Source organism: Zalophus californianus, chromosome 5, assembly GCF_009762305.2.
Source record: "Zalophus californianus isolate mZalCal1 chromosome 5, mZalCal1.pri.v2, whole genome shotgun sequence".
NCBI classification, from domain to species: domain Eukaryota; kingdom Metazoa; phylum Chordata; class Mammalia; order Carnivora; family Otariidae; genus Zalophus; species Zalophus californianus.
This window is the reverse complement of record NC_045599.1, coordinates 131,088-141,800: the sequence shown is the minus strand read 5'-3', so window position 1 is coordinate 141,800 and position 10,713 is coordinate 131,088. Positions and strand designations below refer to the sequence as shown.

At 44.0% G+C, this 10,713-nt stretch overlaps 1 long non-coding RNA gene across 1 annotated transcript; it reads right to left on the bottom strand.

Moving 5' to 3' along the window:
- On the bottom strand, positions 1-10,379 carry LOC118357013. The gene is made up of 3 exons (XR_004820097.1): positions 10,333-10,379; positions 9,834-9,894; positions 1-2,732 (listed from the first exon to the last, which is right to left on the bottom strand). It is a non-coding gene; the product is annotated as an uncharacterized LOC118357013 (long non-coding RNA).
- Positions 10,380-10,713: the final 334 nt, after the last annotated feature.

The window sequence follows — 10,713 nt, the reverse complement described above, 5'->3', positions numbered from 1 at the left end:
AAAAAGTTATATTTAAAAAAATTATATTTAACTTCTAATACTCAGCTGATTTAGTGTTTGTTTTTCAGAACAGAGACATTCAGTAAACACAAGTTAACTGCCTTTTAGGTCACTGTTACACATATCTGAATACATGCAAATGAGAGCCCCTTCAAGAGACTCAAATTAAACTTTGGGTGAAATTTTACTTATTATTTACAACCAAAAATAGGAGATACTGAAAGATTAAAAACACTTTATTTATAGCACTCAAACAGGATAAATTTTTACTACAGAACAAGTCATTTTATTGGTTGAGCTCATGTAACCGAGTGTTTCTGATATTCATTTCCCATATCTCCAGTAGGCTGGGCCCCAAAGGTTTATTGTTTATTGTATTTTATTGTATGTATGTATGTATGTATGTATGTATGTATTTATGGTTTTTTGGGGGGGTCAGAGGGGGAAGGAGAGAGAGAATCTTAAGGAGGGTCTATGCCCAACATGGAGCCTTGCTTGATATCACAACCCTGAGATGGTGACCTGCACTGAAATCAAGAGTCTGACACTTAACAGCCATCCAGGCACCGCCCTCTCCCCAAAGGTTTTAAATTCCACTGTTACAACACAGCTCTATTACCAGTTCAGCAGAAAGTATTACAGCTTTTATGAGCCTCTTCGCAATCCCCAATCAATATGCCTACTCTTTCTACCTCAAGGATTCTTTCCTAAAATAACCTACGGGATACAAAATATTCTTCCTATCCAATAATGAAGTCTTTTTTTTTCAGCAATGCCCCCAAATAACTCCTTCATACACACTTAGTAAGTCTCCAACTACCTTTAAAACATCTTTCAGGTTGATTCCATGTAAAAGCTGCATAAGAATTAAAAGTGGAATATACCAAAAGACAAAATCAATCTAGGTAACTAGTGCTGTAACTAAACCAATGGCATCATCTGGACTCTGGACAAAATGACCTGCTTTGTTCAAATAGTCATCTTCCTGACATGCATGCAAACTTCTCTGTCATACCCAGTGTAAATGGAGTCCTCATTTCTAGAACCCAACTCCCTATACTGACGTCCTATCATTTAAAAACAGATTGTTATTACATCACCTTCAAAATATTGCCTTTAGAATATTTCATTAATTCCACAGCAGTGCCCTAACAACACCAGCTGTTATTTGGCACCAGTCTTTACTCTTGGACCAAGGGCATTTCCGATAAATTTATCTCCTTGGAATGTTAGAAATGCATCTTAAATTATCATCACAATCTCTACTTCTATACTAAAGTTTCTTAACCTCTGCATGATTAACATTTTGGGTTAGATAATATTGATTGACGAAGTGATCCTGTTTAGAAGTTTAGCAGTTCCACCTGGCCTTTATCTACTATATGCCGGTAGCAGTAGCACAACCCACCCCCCAGTTGTGACAACCAACATGTCTCCAGACATTGTCAAAATGTCCTTGGGTTGAAGAGTGGAGGGGGATCATCCCTGGTTGAGAACCCCTGTTCGACATACTGGGCTGGGTCTAGCCCTGATCAACCCCTCAGATGGGAATTGACAACATTTGTGGAAATTTACAGTAACACATCCACATGAGTTACATAAATCCCTTTTGAAATTGAAGTTATTAGGTTTCTTCTTCAATAAAGAATTAAAATTTTAAGGATGAATTCTCCGATGCCCCTCAGATCTTGTCATCACAATTTTAATACAAAAACATAATTTTGAAAAAAATAAAAGAGTATTTTGTATCTTTAATAAAAGAATCTATTAAACACATAGATATTTACGGTTCACAAATTTCACAGAATATATTAATAAGGAACTAGAATAATCTTTTTGCACTTATTGTCCTGGACACATAATAAATACTGACAAACAAAAATGATGTATTCTATACATATTTCAAATTATATTTACATTTTTCGTTGGTTTACCTGAAGGAACCCAGGAAGACGGTTTAGGACAGTATCAAGAGAATTATCCAAGAACCTCACAATTCGAAGGTACCCTGGATATGAAGGCGCACTAACCTCCCCTGCAGGATTTACAAAAAAAATCTGTACTCCGTTTGGTATCAGAATCAACTCATCTGCATCTAGCCGTAAGGTCTCAAGAGGAGGTGGCTGAGAATGATTCCTATAAAAGTCTTCTCCAACTGATGAAAATTCCCCAGATTCTATTCCATAGGATACAGTGTAATGACCCTCAGCAGCCTGAGGGTTATAAGCAGGAGGTGCTTCTGCTGGAGGACTCTGAGATGGTAAGGATAAAGAACTAGGTGCAGGAACCAACCCTGTACTTGTCGTTGAAGTGTTTCCATTTACTTCAGTGTGCTGAGGAGGTGAACCAAAGGATTGAGGCTCTGGTGACTTTTCAGGCATGTCTTTAGGTGGAAATTCTGGATATAACTTGGGTACTTCCTGAAGATCATTCCGTAGAGAAGTGGCAAGACCCTTTTCCAGAATTTCCAACCTGGTACATACATTCTGTAGTGTTTCTTTCATTTTCTGTTGCATCTGCCTAGCAGATTCCCACCCAGCACCTATGTCGATGATACGTGATTCCTCTGAGCAAGTGTCCTGTTCCTTGCTTATAGTAGTTCTTTGCTTCTTCCTTCTGACCTAATTCATCTGTATTCAGTCCCTTATTAACAAATAAAAATGCCTTCTTGTATGCTTCCTTGATGATCTTATTTTCAGCAGGCTCTCCATTTTGTGGCTCTTGCTCCATTCCTGCCAAACAGAAAATATTATCTTTAATTATCTAATTTAACTATTTGTTTACTGAATTATTATCAATTTCCCCTACCTAAATATATTTCAACAAGACAGGAGCCTTGCTGGTCTGTTCTGTTCACTATTGTATTTTCTAACCCTATTATTAGATCTGACATAGAGAATGCACTCAATTTGTATTTGCTGAATAGATAAATAATGCTCTTGTTCCTAAATATCATTTTAATTAAAAACAGAAGAGGATAAGTCAGAATATATCTATTGAATAATTTTCTGTTTACAGTTTCTTATAATAAATAAATGGTTCCTACCATGTAGCTAATGTTGGAACCAAAGAGCCTCATTCTAAAATTCATTATAATATAAATCCAGATTATATCCAGCTAATTAAAAATGAGGTTGAAGGGTACCTGGGTGGCTCTCTCACTTAACCATCCGACTCTTGACTTCAGCTCAGGTCTTGATCTCAGGGTCGTGAGATTGAGCCCTGAGTCAGGCTCTGTACTGAGCAAGGAGTCTGCTTTGGATTCTCTCTTCCTCTCCCTCTGCCCCTCCTGCTCATGCCCACACTCTCTCTCAAATAAATAAACAAATCTTAAAAAAAAAATGAGGTTGAATCATTGGAGAGGACAGAAATGAGAAAAAATTATCTGGATGAATCTTTAAAGTTACCCAATTCAACTTAAAGGTGGCAGGTTACTCACATACAGTTAGCCCTGTTCCCTCCCAAAACTCTAGAATTCTATGCCTGCCTACTTAAGACCAAGTTAATTTCTAATTTCATGAATAGACCTATAGTGATTTTGCAATATAAAAAGTTACTCCATTAAAGTAACTCTAGCAAGATTAAAAAGGCATAACCTCTTCTTCCTGTTAATGAGAAAAAAACATGAACTTGTACTTCACAAGAGGATCTTTAAATGGCACGTGAAAAGGTGTTCAACACCTGATCTTGTATATACCTACATTTCAAAGCTTATGTTACACAGTGTGCTGAAAGATTTCCTGAAATAATGTGTCACTGGAGGAAATGGGCTGCCTAATGAAAAGAAAAGTGTGTGGGGGGCGGTGCTGGGGAAGTGGTGATCGTGGTGTAATTCCATGACTCAAAATGGTTGAAAGATCTAAATGTGAGACAGGAGTCCATCAGAATCCTAAAGGAGAACACAGGCAGCAACCTCTTCGACCTCAGCCACAGCAACTTCTTCCTAGAGACATCGCCAAAGGCAAGGGAAGCCAGAACAAAAATGAACTATTGGGATTTCATCAAGATAAAAAGCTTTTGCACAGCAAAAGAAACAGTCAACAAAACCAAAAGACAACCGACAGAATGGGAGAAAATATTTGCAAATGACATATCAGATAAAGGGCTAGTATCCAAAATCTATAAAGAACTTATCCAACTCAACCCCCAAAGAACAAATAATCCAATCAAGAAATGGGCAGAAGACATGAACAGACATTTTTCCAAAGAAGACATCCAAATGGCCAACAGGCACATGAAAAAGTGCTCAACATCGCTCGGCATCAGGGAAATCCAAATCAAAACCTCAATGAGATACCACCTCACAGCAGTCAGAATGGCTAAAATTAACAAGTCAGGAAATGACAGATGTTGGCAGGTTGTGGAGAAAGGGGAACCCTCCTACACTGTTGGTGGGAATGCAACCTGGTGCAGCCACTCTGGAAAACAGTATGAAGGTTCCTCAAAAAGTTGAAAAGAGAGCTACCATACGACCCAGCAATTGCACTACTGGGTATTTACCACAAAGATACAAATGTAGGGATCCGAAGGGGTACGTGCACCCCAATGTTTATAGCAGCACTGTCCACAATAGCCAAACTGTGGCAAGAGCCAAGATGTCCATCAACAGATGAATGGATAAAGAAGATGTGGTATATATACACAATGGAATATTATGCAGCCATCAAAAGGAATGAGATCTTGCCATTTGCAGCGACGTGGATGGAACTGGAGGGTGTTATGCTGAGTGAAATAAGTCAATCAGAGAAAGACATGTATCATATGACCTCACTGATATGAGGAATTCTTAATCTCAGGTAACAAACTGAGGGTTGCTGGAGTGGTGGGGGGGTGGGAGGGATGGGGTGGCTGGGTGATAGACATTGGGGAGGGTATGTGCTATGGTGAGCGCTGTGAATTGTGCAAGATTGTTGAATCACAGATCTGTACCTCTGAAACAAATAATGCATTATATGTTAAGAAAAAAAAAAGAAGAAGATAGCAGGAGGGGAAGAATGAAGGGGAGTAAATCGGAGGGGGAGACGAACCATGAGAGATGATGGACTCTGAAAAACAAACTGAGGGTTCTAGAGGGGAGGGGGGTGGGGGGATGGGTTAGCCTGGTGATGGGTATTAAAGAGGGCACGTTCTGCGTGGAGCACTGGGTGTTATGCACAAACAATGAATCATGGAACACTACATCTAAAACTAATGATGTAATGTACGGTGATTAACATAACAATAAAAAATTTAAAGAAGAAGAACAAAGTTGGAGGACTCACACTTCCTGATTTCAAAACCCACTACAAAACTACAGTAATTAAAACTGTGTGATTCTAGCATAAAGACAGACATACAGACCAACAGAAGAAAAGGATTGAATATTCAGAAATAAACCTATACAACTACAGCCAATTGGCTTTCAACCTGGGTTCCAAGACTATTCAATAAGGAAAAAATGATTTCTTCAACAAATGGTGCTGGGAAAAGTGGATATCCCTATACAAAAGAAGAAAGTTGGCTCCCTATTTCACACCACACACAAAAATTCACTACAATGGATCAATGACATGAATATAAGTACTAAAATAATAAAACTCTTAGAAGAAAACATAAAGGTAAACCTTCATGATCTTGCAGATGGCAATAATTTCTTAGATATGATACCAAAAGCATGAACAACAAAAAATATATAAATTTAACTGCATTAAAAATAAAAATTTTGTACATCAAAGGACACTATCAAGAAAGCAAAAGGAATAAAATATTTGCATATCATATATCTGAGGAGTCTAATATCCAGAATATATAAAGAACTCTTAGGACACAACAACAAAAATATAAACAGCCCAATTTAAAAACGGGCAAAGACCTTGAATAGACTTTTTTTTCAACAAATATGAAAAAGATTCTCAACATCAGTAGTCATTAGGGAAATGCACACCAAAACTACAATGAAATATCACTTCATACTCACTAGAATGACTATAATAATTTAAAAAAAGAAAATAACAACAGTTGGTAAAGGTGTGGAAAAATAGGAACCCTCATACATTACCAGTGGGAATGTAAAGTGGTTCAGCTACTGTGGAAAATAGTTTGGTGGCTCATTAAAAAGTGTGGTAATTCTATAATTACCATATGAACCTGAAATTCTACTCTTAGGTATATACTCAAAGAAATGAAAATATTGCACACACAAAAACTTGTAAACACATGCTCATAGCAGCACTATTTGCAAACGCCAAAAGATGGAAACAGTATAAATGTCCATTAACAGAAAAATGGACACACAAATTGTGGTATATCCATGCAAGGGAATAATATTCGGCCTTAAAAAGGAAGAAATTTCTGACACATACTACAACATGGATAAAGTCTTGAGGACTTTACGGTAAGTTAAATAAACCAATCCCAAAAAGACAAATACTGTGTGATTCTAACTATATGAGGCCCTTGGTGTAGTCACACCCATGAGGACAGGACGTAAAGTGTTGGCAGTGAGGGGCTGGGGGGAGAGTTGGAGTCACTGTGTAATAGCGACAGAGTTTCAGAGTCACAGGATGGAAGGGGCTGTAAGGATGGATGGTTTGAACGTATACTGTGTGTTGTATGTATTTCAGCACAATAAAACAGTCACACACCGCGTGGTTCCACTTACATGGAATATTCAGAGCACACAAATCCAGAAAGACAGCAGACTGGTGGTTCCAGGGGATGAGAGGGGGTGGAATGGGGAGAAGCTGTTACATGGGTGTGGGATTTTACTGTGGGGCACAGAGAGGTTCTGTAACTAGGCAGAGCTGGTGGTTGCACAACACTGGGAATTGTACTAAATGCCACTGAATTGTTTGCTTTGAAACGGTTTATTGTATGTGAATTTCGCCTCAAAATATTATTTTAAAAAATTAGTTCCAGGGGCTCCTGGGTGGCTCAGTTGGCTGAGCATCCAACTCTTGGTTTCGGCTCAGGTCATGTTCTTGGGGCTGTGGGATGGAGCCAAGCCCCGCGTGGAGCTCCGTGCCCCAGGGAGGGTCTGCTGGAGATTCCCTCTGTCCCTCCCTCTGCTTGAGCTCTTACTCTCTCTCTCTCTCTCTCAAAAGAATAACTCTTAAAAAAAAAGTTCCAGAGCTTTTGAGAAACTCTGCTAGTATCTGTTTCCCTTGTTCGTTGCCGTCACCCCACCCCACCAACGCTTCCTTAAACATTGTGCTTTGGGGAGAGGTTGTATTCTGCCCACATCGCTGGCAACCAAGACCCTTTGGGCCAGGGTCTCAGGAGATCGCAGTCTCTGGACACACTAATACCAGTTTGAGAACTAAATGCTCACTCTATTACCCAGCGTGGTGCCCCAGGGGACTGAACCCCAATGACGTTTTCTGTAGTCTTTGAGGAACCCATAAGGAAAGCTAGGGGACCCTTGAACTCAAGTTGAGGTTATGGCCTATTGACTTGGCACTTCCACAAAACATTTCTTCAAAAAAAATACACAATTATACTGTTAAAATAGTACATAATTATAATTGTAATTCCTCTTCCTGGTGATATCTTTTGAGTGCCAAAGTACCCTGAAGATAACTTCATTGGATATTTTTCCTTAGATGATTTAAAAAAAATTAAAACAATCCTTTTTATCTCTTACTTTTAGGAAAATCCCTCTCTCTCTCTCATAGAATCACAGAATAATAGCTAACATTTATTGAGCACTTACTATATACCAGATGTTTTTTTTTTTTTTTTTTTAAGACTTCATTTACTTGAGAGAGAGAGTGCACAAGTGCATGAGCGGGGGTGGGGGGAGGGGCAGAGGGAGAAGCAGACTCCCTGTTGAGCAGGGAGCCCGATGTGGGACTCGATCCCAGAATCCTGGGATTATGACCTGGGCCAAAGGCAGACGCTTAACCAACGGAGCCACCCATGTGCCCCTACCAGACACTGTTTAAGCACATTATAATGCTATGATCACCCCCATTCTAAAGATGGTAAGCTTGACGGGCTTGTCTGCCCACTCACTCAGTGGGGAAACCAGGGTTAGAACTCTGGGTGCACAGCATGCATCCCCAACCACACGGTGTCACCCTGCCCTGCGTCTCATCCTAGCAAGGGACAGAGCAGAAGACTCTTCACTCTGCAGGCGAACGCACCTTATGGCCAAAGTGTGCTGGGCTCTTAGGTCAGACCAACCATCCCCTGGGCTCATCCTTATCTGCCGGATCAGTGAGCACCTGCCTGTGCACACCTGCTGAGTGGCAGGCCCTGACAGGGGTGGAGGGATGGAGGAGAGGAAGAAGCCCAGAGCTGACAGGGCAGGGGGGTAAATCCTGAGCAGGGGCTCTCTGCTTCGGGGCACAGCTGTGTGGAGAGGAAACCACTGCTTCGGGGCTGCCTCTTGGCTGCAGAATGGGTAACTAGCAGGTTCTGAGTGATTTTTATTTTCGTTCCAACACACAGACAAGGCACATTAGCTCTGTTTGGAAGGAGGGAGGTGGTGGCGTGTGAACTGGGCTTGAAATATTCTCACCAAAAACGCTGAGATCTGGCATTCTGAGATCTGGATTTCCTGTGTTCGGCTGGATGACACAACCCGTGAACACACCTCAGACAGCCTCAGGGCAAATTCAGGGCCAACTTTATTTCCTTAGCCTGGCATTTGGGGGATGCTTCACAAGTAATACAGGATTCATGGGAGACCACCCCAGGATGCCGCAGACACAAAGGCCCACGATTCACAGAGGCCGTTTCAGACCAGGCCCACTCGGGACTGGGATAAAACCATGAGGTCTCCCCTGCTCGTCACAGGTTAGCACCCAGGCCCACCAGCCCACTGGGAAACTCAGGGCTGTCCTCTCGAGGCCCACCTGGACCACCCACTTGTCCCCCAAAGCACAGTGAGACCAAAATGTGGTTCTGCCTCGGAATCAGTAGTACCTCGGTGTCAGATGCCCAGCACGCCAGTACAGGCATGATTCCACCGGGAATGGAAACGTGTTGCTGTTAAATATCTCAGAATCGGAGTGTATTTTTACTGAGAGCAAAGAGTGACATCTCAAGATCCTCTGCACCCAGAAATCCTGTGAGTCTGAAGCAGGTTCAGGGAAATGGGAAGCCCAGCGGCACTACCGCCACTTTGGAAATCTCTACGTGAAGCTGAGAAGCCAAGCCTCCTCTGAGCGCCCACAGCCCTGCCTAAAGCTCAGCTAGTGTAAGCTGCAGATTCGGAAGCTATTAATTATCCAGAGTTTCAACTACATTTCACCTATTTTTTTAATGATATGTTTTAATTTTTAATTAGACCCCGAAAGTTCCAACTAAACTTTTTAAGTAAAAGTGCTGTTGGTAACAGGAGTAGAGTGTAATTATTACGCCAAACAGTCTGTAATCCAGCTTCCCAGGAGAAAGGGGAGACTAACCCAACGCACTGCTGCATTTCACACGAAGAAATACAAAGCCGCGTCTACCCCACTTTTCCAAACCCCAAAGGACGGTCTCGTTGCCCTAGGCTACGTTCGTTATTGAAATCAACTGAGTTCCAACACAGAAGTCCATCTCGGTATTTTTGAGGTACAAGTTCTTTGTCTTTGCAGCGCCCTAGTCGACTGGTTTGTCCTCCCGGTTCTGAGCTAACGAATAACAAGGAAGGGAGCAACAACTCCACAGGTGATTTTAGTCCCGCACTCCCTCCCCCGACACCCCTCAGACCCTAGCAATGCAGATCTGTCTGGAAGCCCTATTTTCTCACACAGATTCATGAAGTTAAGGCAAAAGTTTGCTAAACTGGCCTTTAAGCGACTGGAAAGTCCTGCAGCGGCGGCCCTCAGGAACCCCTTCCCCGGCACCCAGCCGCCGGACCCTACCTTGGTGCCGGAGCCTTTGTCGGCCGCGCTGAGAGCCATGGTGGCGCCGCCTTTGTCCGACCTCGAAGGAAAACGTTCCCATAAAGGCCACTGTCCGGCTCGCCACCCTCCTGGCGCCCCGCCCGCCCCGCCGGGAGCCGGAGACGCGAGCCGGACCCGCGGGCGGCCGGGGCCCGACCCTCCCCGCCCCCGCTGCCCCGGAAAACGCCCCTCCTCTGCGGGGGGCAGACCCTTCCCCGCCGGACGGACACCCTCCCCCCGCGGACCCTTCCCCCTGCCGACCCCCGCCCCGCGGGGCGAATTCCCTCCCCCGGCGGCTCCCTTCCTCCGCGGAGGGCCCCCCCTTCCCCGCCGGACGGACACCCGCCCCCCGCGGACCCCTGCCCCCGCGGACCCCCCCCCCCGCCCCCGCAGACCCTCTCCCCGCCCGGCAGACCCCCTCCACTCGGCGGGACGCGGAGGGGCTGGGAGGACTGCGGGGAGGGGGCGCCGCTCTCACCTCCCGCAGGCGCACCCAGCGCGCAGGTGCCCTCACCGGGGCGGTCATGGGGGCGGGGGCGCAGGGCTCCTCCCTCCGAAGCAAGCGTGGGTGGTGGCGGGGCGTTTGCTTTTACTCTTGTTCTCACAAAGCCTCGGGGCCTGGGGTTGTGTTCGCAGACCAGTGGCTCGGGCGCTGCGTCCGATTTCCGCCAGTGTAGACAGACCAGACCCTGATTTCTGCTCGGGAAGACCATCAGACCTTGGTTTCCCACAGTGTAAACAGACTCGTACCTGATTTACACCCGTAGAGACCAACTAGCTTCCCCTTCCCCTCCAAGGGCGCACATGGGCTGATGGGATGCCAGCAGAGCCTCCTTGGGGGGCAGGGGGAATCTCACAG